The following is a 10,982-nucleotide window of genomic DNA, read 5'->3' as shown; positions in this document are numbered from 1 at the left end:
AAATAAAAAAGAAAAGAAACCGTAAATCACATTTGTTTTCCCAATGTTCTAAAAGCTTTATACAATTGAAATAATTGAGTTCTCACTAATAATAAAAAAGTAGACAATGCTAGCTGAAGCCATTTTCACAATAGAGAAAGATGAAAGAAAACATACTTGAAGGCCATGTCCTGATAGAGTAAGCGACTTTGCATTAGTGATTCATTTTAGGATGCTACTCAAACATCTACCAAATGAAATATTGAGGGTTGCCACGTAATACACATATGTGTCAATCTCAGCAGTAACTATAGCTGAAAGATTCTCCAAGGTGTAGTCTTCCTAGGTATAGCCAATGAATTTGAGTGATGTGAGACTGGGTGCCGTAGATATCTTAATCGAGGTTTTATAATTAATTCCTAGAAAAATATTCTCTAGTTGAAAGTACTTAAGTTTAGGACCAGATATTGCAAGCCTTCTAACCGCAATATGGTGACAATAATTAATAATAAAACTTGCCACAATTGGCAAGTCCAAAACTAAATCCCCATGACCATTACTTGGAAGACAGATCCCAAATAATTCCAAAGTTTTAACGCTGCTAGATAAACAGACTGTTTTAAATGACAGAATATATACACCAAGTTGAAGCACTTGAACTCGTCGTTTTTGAGCATAAGTAACCTATCTATCAATCTGTCTAGAATCATCATATGTGGCAGAGAGGAAATACAGATCGAACTTGTCTATATCAGATCCATCTCGGAGAAATAAAGCCGTGTCTACAAAAAGCTTGAAGTTACCCTTCTTTAGTTTGAGATTACGTCGAGTTGTCCAGGAATCTTCATGACACTTAAAAGTTCAGACTGATCGCCATAGGTTTGTCCATCTTTTAGAAAGAAGGCTTGTTTGGAGAACTTCTTTCATGTCCATGAAAGAGAGGATGTGATGAATAAGTGGTTCATTTTAGCCATTGATTCTGTCTTCATTGTTCATATTCATTAACTTCTTGTTGGCAGCAGTGGAACTTGATGAAGAAGAATTCCCTTCAGCTTCCATCTCAATATTTTCAAACCAAATCCTCCAAAGGTAGATGAACTCTGAAACAAAACACATTACCATATTACACTAGATAACTACAAGCAGTGGGGGCGTGAGTGGAGGCGGAGAAGAGAGAGGGAGAGATGGGTTTGTGGTGGGGAGAGAGAGAGTTGGGTTTGGTTGAGAAGGAAGGAGGGAGAGGGAGAGGGAGAGGGAAGGAGAAATATATTTTGAAAAGATTTTGTATACCTCGTCAGACTTAATGGTGCCCCTAAATAAAATAGGACGCAAATGACATACCTCACTAACCTTAGCAAGTTAGTGAAAAAGAAAAGAAAAAGAAAATTAGGAGAAAGTAGCCATTAGAGTGAATCATACCTGATAGAGAGAGAGAGAGAGGCGGCAGATCTGATCTCGGTGGAGAATGAAGGAAATTTCTCTCTTTATCCTAAATTAGAGAAAAGAGATACAATGTAACCGTTTGCAGCGTAGAGATGTAGCACACTACTATAGCTCACTTTAAAATTCTATGTCACAACTTGAGAAACGATATATGAGCCGCAAGATGAAGGTCCTGCGGGCCCACACCATTCCTTTTTATTAGGTTACTAGGGTATGCCCGTGCCTACAGCTCGTGAGACCTCGACGCGCCTGCCATACTACTCCTGACAACTCGTGCTTTCGCACGAAAACAAACATCGCCGCCTTAGGTCAGCCACGCCGCGCCGACGCGAAATAACTTCGCCGCGCCGGTAAGCCCGACCTAATTGCCTATTATCCATAAGCCCAATAGCATCAATTGGGGTCAGCTAATTGTGCAGTAGCATGTCAAATTTGGAGGAGTAAAAATTTATAAGCCCATGGTATTGTTGAATTTTGCCTGATTTTTGGATAGATCCCATAGTATTGATTGCACTTAACAAAATTGCACAAACCCACTAAACACTTGGATCTCGCAAGTCATATTTTGGTGAGAATGATTAACTACCATTGGATGGGGCCTTTTGGGCCCCACACTTCCCTATTTTGTTAGATATACTAGGGTGTGCCCGTGCTGTACGACACTATAACCCAGCACCTCTGACTCATTCATATAGCCAAATAGCTCATCAATGTGTTGTCCCATCAAAAAGTAAATTGGATGTTGAATGGGATAGCAAATTGGATGCACTCCTCTTCAAACACCTAGATTCTGCCACGCCATATTTTATTGAAAATGAATAACAACCATTGGATAGGGCCCTTCGGGCCCCACACACTTCTATTTTATTAGATAGAAGATAGTATTTGCCCGTGCCGTACGGCATAGATACGCGAGCCTTTGGCACAAAGCAACTTGTCGCGTCTTCGGCGTGCCAAAAGTCCAAAACCTAATCAAGGCTAGCCCAATTGGCCATTATCCATAACCCCAATAGCATCAATTGGGCTAGCCAATTGTGCAGTACCGTGTCAAATAACTCGCCGCGCCTTCGGCTCGCCAAAACCTAATTAAGGCCAGCCCAATTGGTCATTATCCTTAAGCCTAATAGCATCAAGTGGGCCAACCAATTATGTAGTAATATGTCAAATTTGGAGGCCCAGCCACAATTGTTGACTTTTGGCTAATTTTTGGATAGATCCCTAACCTTGCTTCTTTTTGTGTATGAGATGGTATATGGATGATGTAGATAGATGATGGTCATTGAACAAAATAGAAGCGTATCAAAACCTAATTATCCCTCAATAAGTAAAGGATGAGTAGGGTATCGTTCCACTTTTAAGTGTATGTTTATATGAAGGACGGGACTAGAGAGGGGGTTTAAGGGATTAAAAACTATGATTGTAGAGATTTTAGATTCTAATGCTAAACTAAACTAAATTAACTAAACTATTTAGAATTTATAAGAGAGGGAATTCAAGAGATTAGAATCCACCGATACTTTTGATTCAATGACCTTTTGCTTCATGGTTGTTCTCACAAGTAGACTACAATTAGGCAATCGAGCGAGTGCCAATGCCCTCTTGGATGAAACATCGTTAACGAATAACTCTACTTAAGGTTGTTCCTATATTTATGCTATTAATATCTTCTTTCCTTTTATGTGAGCTTGGGTAGCTATTCAATGAATCACCATCTAAGGCAAACACAAGGAATACTTTTCTTACTGTAAAACACTACACAACTAGAAAAAAAATAGAGAATAATAGTATAATATTCAATTACAATAAATAAAACCCTATTCTAGCATTATATTCAATTGCAATAAATAAAAGCATGTCACTAGCAAATATTCAATTGCAATAAATAAAACCCTAAACTAGCATGATATGATATTCGATTGTAATAAATAAAATCTTAATCTATACTTCCATCCCCTAGTCTGGGCAATGGAACCAATAACTAAAAATATAAAGAACTAACTTGATTGAAAAATACCATGAACCAGAATAATCAACAAACCCTAAGCACTGACTTCATCTTCTCCCTTGAAGGAGAAAATTAGCCTTCCATAAAGAAGGAAGAACACGAAGAACGAGAAGAAGAAGAGTCGAAGAACATAAGACTAGAAAGACTAATTTATTAAGACTCGGCTAGTTAAAACCGAATCTTTTATTATTAATCTCTCTCTACCTCAAGTTCTGGAGACAAGAGTATAAGTGAATTGGCTAATTATATGAGGTATTTAGGTCCTCTATTTATAGGGATTACAATGAGTTCTAGAAGCATTCCAAACTGCCATTTGTTTCCTAATACAAATCAACTTCTTTCAAAGTCCAACTTTATCTCCAAAACTGAGAAAGAATTGGTTACAATGTCGTTTCATGCGTCTCAGACGCGAGACTCTATTTTTCCACTTTTGCTCCATCATTCTTTCGTCTTTTGCGGACTTTGGTCCAAGCAACGAATCCTTTTGCCTTGGGCTTCCAAATAGGCTTTAAAATAAGTCTAAGTGGCATCTTTAATAGCTTAAATTCCTTGGCCTTCTCCATGATTGTCCACGGGCTTCCCATGTGATCCTTAATGCTTCGAATTGCTCCGTTTTACCCCTTTTTCTCTAATATTCTACAAAACTCTCTTTTTCACCTGTAGAATCATAAAACATAACTTACAAACACTATTAGTCCACTAAGATGGCTAAACAAGAGGCATAATCGAGGGTTAAATTGCACTTTTTGAGCACTTATCAATCCCATGGTAGTGATTTAGTTTAACAAAATTGCACAAACCCTTAAAACACTTGGATCTGCCAAGTCATAACTTGTGAGCAAATATTAGAGCTATTGGATGGGAATTATTAGATAGATTAGATAGAAGATTTTTTTTTTCCAATTTTAAGTAAAGTGGACCACAAGCCTGACGTGGACTAAGTGTTTAGGTGGACCAATTATATTCTATTGTCCACGGGACAGCTTTTTCATGTATGTCCACAAATTCGATCTCTTGGTAAACTGCTCTTCTCAACAAGTTGTTGACATATGGTTGATGAAAAATTATAAAGTAAAGGAGTCTTGGGCTAAGCAGTTTACTATATTGAAAGAACAAATATTGCAGTCATGTTACACGATTTCACCTATGATAATTTGAACGAACGGAAAGATCATACTACTATGTGATGACAAGTATCTGGTTTCTTATAACATCAAAACTGACAAGTAGACTATGAAAGTTATTTCCAACAACAAAAGCAGGAACTAAGTTCACGTATTTCCAATTGATGGTAACTTTTTATCACTAATATCAGCTTATGGAGTAGAGAATAAAACCGAGAAGAACTTTCAGAGGAAGATTAAAAGAAAGCCGGCTTATGGAGTAGAGAATAAAACTGAGAAGAACTTTTTTTGGAAGATAAAAAGAAAACGACAGCCATAACAAAATTCCTGTTTAATATTAGCAAGTGATATCCTCTACTGATGACTGACTTATGCAGGTTTGTCATGACTTTTTCCTTGCCTACCAGTCTTGGATATGGGTACCAACTGTAATACCCCATAAATTTATAATAGGTTGGTCACCTCTAATATAAATTTAAGGAGCATTAATTGTTAAATATCAAACTTAGCATAAAAGAACTCAAAAATAAGATAAATATTTGCAAAACATTTAATCTCATAATTGATGATCAAAGGGTTTCACATATAGTATTCTCAAAAAAAATATGTACAAGTCATAGCATCTTATATATATATATATATATATATATATATATATATATATATATATATATATATATATATATATATATATATATATATATATATATATATTGCTTAAAGGTAGTTGATTAATGAATAAAATAGAGTTACATTTTGATTACAAAAGAAACTTAAGAAGATAACTTCAAGTTACAAATCGAAAGTTGGTAGTGTATGGATCCTCCACCTTTAGAAAGTATGGTCTTCCATTCCACCATTTTTTGGTTATAGAAGGTAGTGTCGCACCATACTTAGATATGTTGTCTGCAGCGAAGCTAGTTTCTCTCCATGTATGGGTGACATTGATCCATCTAGCTTCTCTCTTTAGTTGTTCCCACTCATCCCGCATTAACCAGTGAACATTATTCTTATGGAAGAGGTTCACTACTACCTTAGAGTCTGTTTTAGTCCATATAGATGTCCAGCCCATCTCGAGTGCTTTCTTGATCCCTTCCATGACTGCTGCTGCCTCTACCAAATTGTTTGTTGATACTCCGAGTCCACCAGCTGCCACTCCCAAGACTTGGCCTCGATAATCTCTAAAGACATTACCCCATCCTGATCTTCCTGGGTTTCCGAGTGAGCAACCATAGCACCTCATAAAGAAGCCCTTTCAGAAAAGACAAAAGAAGAACATATGACTCCCTGTTACGTACATCTAATCAAAGGTTAGGAGTCCTCTGAGCAGAGTAGGTCCCCAACTCTCATACGTGTATCGACCTTAACTAGGCTAAGTCCAAGAACCTGCAACAACTATAAGAGGTTAAACCTCAATATAAGCAAGCTTACCCAAAAGCTTAGGACCTACTTAGCAATAAAACCATCTTTTGCATATTAGTTAACACTTTATTTAACTTATACTAGCAAATGATTCAGAATTTATTTTCAACACCACATGATAAGAGTATGACTTGTAATACTTAATATCAAAGGATAATGGTTATCATTAACCATGGGTAACAAATCCAAACATAAGAAACTAAAAAAAACAAATATCTCAGAAACTATGAAAAGCCCACGTCCCGTAGCTCTTATTGACTATGGCTACAGTGGGATCCATTCGTCAAATTTAAACCACGACAAGCCCACGCCCAGTAGTACTTATTGACATCGACTACGGTGGGATCCTTTTGCTGAAAATCAACCACATACATATAACACACTCATTATCTTTAACAAAGCTAAATGTGCAAATAAACATGAACCTATATAAAATAAAACATCACATATAGATATTGAAAGTCCACTAGCTGCAAACACAATCGAGTGTCATAACATGTAAAAAAATAAAATAAAATGACATGATCAAATTTCAGCAACGTCAGAAAAACCGTTTCTGGTCTGCGCAGTCTTGGGAAACAATTCATATAAAATTGAATACAACTCCAAATCAGTCAAATCCAAATCCTGTGAATTCAGACACATAGATCTAGATTTAGTCTTAAAGAACTTTTATCTAATTCAGTACCTAAGTCATTGTAATACCTGACTAAACCTCACGTTTCGGGAATGTCAGAAAAACGGTTTCTGGTCTGCGCAGTCATAGGAAACAATTCATATGAAATTAAATACAACTCCAAATCAGTCAAATCCAAATCCTGTGAAATTCAGACACATAGATCTAGATTTAGTCTTAAGGAACTTTTATCTAATTAAGTACTTAAGTCATTGTAATATCTGACTAAACCTCAAGTTTTGGGAATGTCAGAAAAACGGTTTCTGGTCTGCACAGTCATAGGAAACAATTCATATGAAATTAAATACAACTCCAAATCAATCAAATCCAAATTCTAAGAAATCCAGACACATAGATACTGATTTATTATCAAGAGTAATATGGAAGATTCTTTCTTTGAAATTTTCAAAAGCCTGTACAAGCAGAGAGTCAAAATCTAATATGTTTCTTGAGTCATCACAATCCATTTAAGCCTTAACATGATTTTAATATATCAAAGTGGAATAAAATAAAAACTTTTAGATTATGACAATTCATAAATTGTTTGTGCAAAAGAAATATCTAAGTACCAAGCACCTAAGCGAGAGGGTAAACTTGCCTTAAAGCATGAAAATCAATGAAGACAATGATCTCCTCCTCTTTCTCTCCCCAAAGTTTTTTCCCTAGTTTCTTTTAAAATCTTAAGGTTGACTTAGAATAAGAGATTATAACTTGTACCCACGTTTTTGTTATTTACCCCCCAAAAAAAATGGTCTAGAGACCCCCAAATCATTTCTAGATGGTTCAAAACTTTTAGGGTCATATGTATGTACATATATGATGGACATGCATATATGGTTCAAAACTTTAGGATTAGTAAGACTTCTGTTCACGTGATTGGGTAGATGGAATTCTTGAAGTCTCTAGGAGACTTTAATAGGACTGTCCCAGAAACAAAACTAGACACCTACAATGAGAAAAATATCTACATAGATCAAACACCTTACTTGAGTAGTATCAGTGCACTGACGGACGAGAGTATAAAATAAACATTTTCTTTTTCCTTTTGTCAAAATCCAGAGGGTTAATATAGTGTCAAAAAAGTAATCAGTTTTACAGAACAAACTCTTTTTAGCTCCCCCCCCCACAGCCCCACCCAAAATAATAATAATAATAAATATATAAATAAAACAATAAAAAAAATACAGAAAAACATTCGACCTACTTTACGGTGGGAACTTACAGAATATAATTCTATTTAGACTCCTCAGTCTTGGACTATATACTTTATTACCAATTTCTAATGGAAAAGCATTCTAGAATGCAACTTTCGCTAATTAATAGGTTATCTTAGATTTGAACTTGTGAGAGACTAGGAAGAGTAGGTACCACACTGTTCACTACTCATCAATTTTTATCTTCTAACATTTGCCCCAAACTGCATTTGCTCATTTGTTCGCCATATATTTGAGAAAACACTACCATCTTGCAATGCACATAGCCAATCATTTGAGATGGCTCAGATAGATTTTTAAGCCAATTCAATCTTTCTTCCATTTTCACAAATGCCAGTCCCTCTTAAAGTTCCACTTCTTACGAAAAATACATATCATATTCAAAAATAGAATTCAAATTTTACACTTTAAAGGATACTGTTCTAAATAATATAATTTGTAAGAAAATAACATGAAAGGTTTTTCTTGTCTTTTAATGTAGAAAATTGTACAAGTAGTTCACTAGAAGACGGAAAAGCAGAGAATGAACAAAATGAGTCTGAGAAAGATACAATAGTCTACTTGAAACAACATTACCATGTAATACTTGTTGAGATTATAAAGCCTTGCTATCAAATATATAAAGGAATCTACTAATCATAGAAAATTTTAAACCTATAAGCATACCTAGTGTTTCGAGATTAGCCACTCTTGATATGAGATAATTAACCAGAGCACTGTCTCCAAATTTAGCAATATGGTAACCTCTGAAAATGCTTTTTGTAGTGACTGTATCTTCTTATTGAGTTCGGCCAACTCCTTCTCCTTGCCACTCAATTTAATAGTCAAGGTAACGCCAACTTTCTTCAACACCAAAGCACTTTTTAGTAAAAACTCGAGAAACTTGAATTCGTTTTCAGACCCTTCAAAATTTTGCATCTCAATACACTTTAGTTGATGAAGCTTGCAAGTAAATGATAACTCTGCATCCCAATCTCCTCCCTCATCTTCAGGCTCGATAATTCCCTTAAATAAAACAATTGGTAAAGCAACAGTACAATTTGTGTTTCAACAATCGGTTTATTTTATTTTTCTATTGTTACTACTTTTTCCGCTTGTTCCAATAATTAGCAACATATACAAAAGAGGCAAACAGAACAGATGTAATAGGCATCCCTAGTGAGACATTTATTTATTTGTTTATATTTTAAGTAGCAATGTTGGCATGTATAATAAAACCCTAGTTAGAGTGGTTTAGAGTTCTAGTTATTAAGGGGTAGTATTATTATATATAGGTTTTGTAGCCTTCTTTGTCAATGGGTTATTAGAAAAAAATTTATTATTTTTGAAAGATCATGATAGTTAATATTAAATTGAGTTGAAACCCTAGTTGTTGATTTGTTATATATTATTCCGCTGCGTTTGATGAACTTAGTAGTTGGTACCTTTAAGCTGTAACTATATAACTACAAGATAAGAGTTGAAAAAAATCTGAAATATGATATAGTAATAGATCAATACCTCGGTTCTTTCCAAGACAAGAGTTTCTAAAAGTGGGAAAACCTTTAATAGTTTTGCCAATGAATAGATGTAAGATTTGTCACACCATTTTGTAAGCTTCAAATACTTCAAACTTTGGACTGAAACTGGCACCCCTTCCAACATATTTGGCAATTCTTCAAAAGCCTGAGAATGAAAAAGAGAGCAATCTAGAAACAACTACTTCACAGGTAAAATTTTGACAGTGAGGAAGTGCTAGACAAATGGTGTTTTTCCTATATGCTACAACTGAATTGTTCGAGGAGAGCATCTATATATCAACCATTGACAACCTAGTTAAGTTACAAACCATTGGAATTCAACACCATAGCTTTAATCAGTAGAGGGGTATTCCTCCGAGAAAGGTACCTCAGAGTATAGAGATTGTCTAAATTGGCATTTAAGTTTGTAGTCAACAAATCTGTTATGTCACCTGACACACTTATTTAAAACAATGTTAGTTAAAATTACTGTGTTCTAAACTTCTTGACCAAAAATTAAAAAGAAAAGAAACCGTAAAGCACATTTGTTTTCCCAATGTTCTGAAAGCTTTATACAATTGAAATAATTAAGTTCTCACTAATAAAAGAAAAGTACATAATGCTAGCTGAAGCCATTTTCACAATAGTGAAAGATGAAAGAAAACATACTTGAAAGCCATGTCCTGATAGAGTAAGCGACTTTGCATTAGTGATTCCTTTTAGGATGCTACTCAAGTATCTACCAACTGAAATACTGAGGGTTGCCATGTCATATGCATCTTTATCCCCGTAATACATATATGTGTCAATCTCAGCAGTGACTAGAGCTGAAAGATTCTCCAAGGTGTAGTCTTTATAGGTATAGCCAATGCATTTGAGTGATGCGAGACTTGGAGCCGCATATATCTTAATCGAGGTTTTATAATTAATTCCTTGAAAAATATTCTCCAACTGCAAGTACTTAAGTTTAGGACCAGATATTGCAAGCCTTCTAACATTAATATGGTCACAATGATCAATAATAAAACTTTCCACAATTGGCAAGTTCAAAAATAAATCCCCATGACTATTGCTCGAAAGAGAGATCCCAAGTAATTCCAAAGTTTTAACTCAGCCAGATAAACAGACTGTTTTAAATGGAAGAATAGATACACCACCAAGTCTTAGCACTTGAACTTGTTGTTTTTTAGCATAAGTAACCCATCTATCAATCAGTCTAGAATCATCATATTCGGCATAGAGGAAATACAGATCGAACTTATCTATATCAGATCCATCTCGGAGAAATAAAATCGTGTCTACAAAAAACTTGAACTTAGTCAACTTGTTCTTCTTAAGTTTGAGATTACGTCGATTCTAACAATTTGTCTAGGAATCTTCATGAAACTTAAGAGTTCGGACTGATCACCATAGGTTTGTCCATCTTTTGGAAAGAAGGCTTGTTTGGAGAACTTTTTTCATGTCCATGAAAGATAGGATGTGTTGAATAAGTGGTTCATGTAAGCCACTGATTCTGTCTTCATTGTTCATATTCATTAACTTCTTGTTGGCAACAGTGGAACTAGATGAAGAAGAATTCCCTTCAGCTTCCATCTCAATATTTTCAAACCAAATCCTCCA

General features: G+C 35.2%; 1 long non-coding RNA gene and 1 pseudogene across 1 annotated transcript; both read right to left on the bottom strand.

Annotated features, from left to right (window-relative positions):
* Positions 1–5,262: 5,262 nt before the first annotated feature.
* LOC147510479 (uncharacterized) lies at positions 5,263–7,323 on the bottom strand. The gene is made up of 2 exons (XR_015216801.1): positions 7,248–7,323; positions 5,263–5,937 (listed from the first exon to the last, which is right to left on the bottom strand). It is a non-coding gene; the product is annotated as an uncharacterized LOC147510479 (long non-coding RNA).
* Positions 7,324–8,529: 1,206 nt separating this feature from the next.
* LOC147510478 (F-box/LRR-repeat protein At3g26922-like) lies at positions 8,530–10,955 on the bottom strand (annotated as a pseudogene).
* Between the last annotated feature and the right edge of the window lie 27 nt (positions 10,956–10,982).

The sequence above is a fragment of the Coptis chinensis genome, chromosome 3 (genome assembly GCF_015680905.1).
Source record: "Coptis chinensis isolate HL-2020 chromosome 3, ASM1568090v1, whole genome shotgun sequence".
Lineage (NCBI taxonomy): Eukaryota > Viridiplantae > Streptophyta > Magnoliopsida > Ranunculales > Ranunculaceae > Coptis > Coptis chinensis.
The sequence above is the reverse complement of the archived record's forward strand: the minus strand, read 5'-3'. Positions and strand labels throughout refer to the sequence as shown.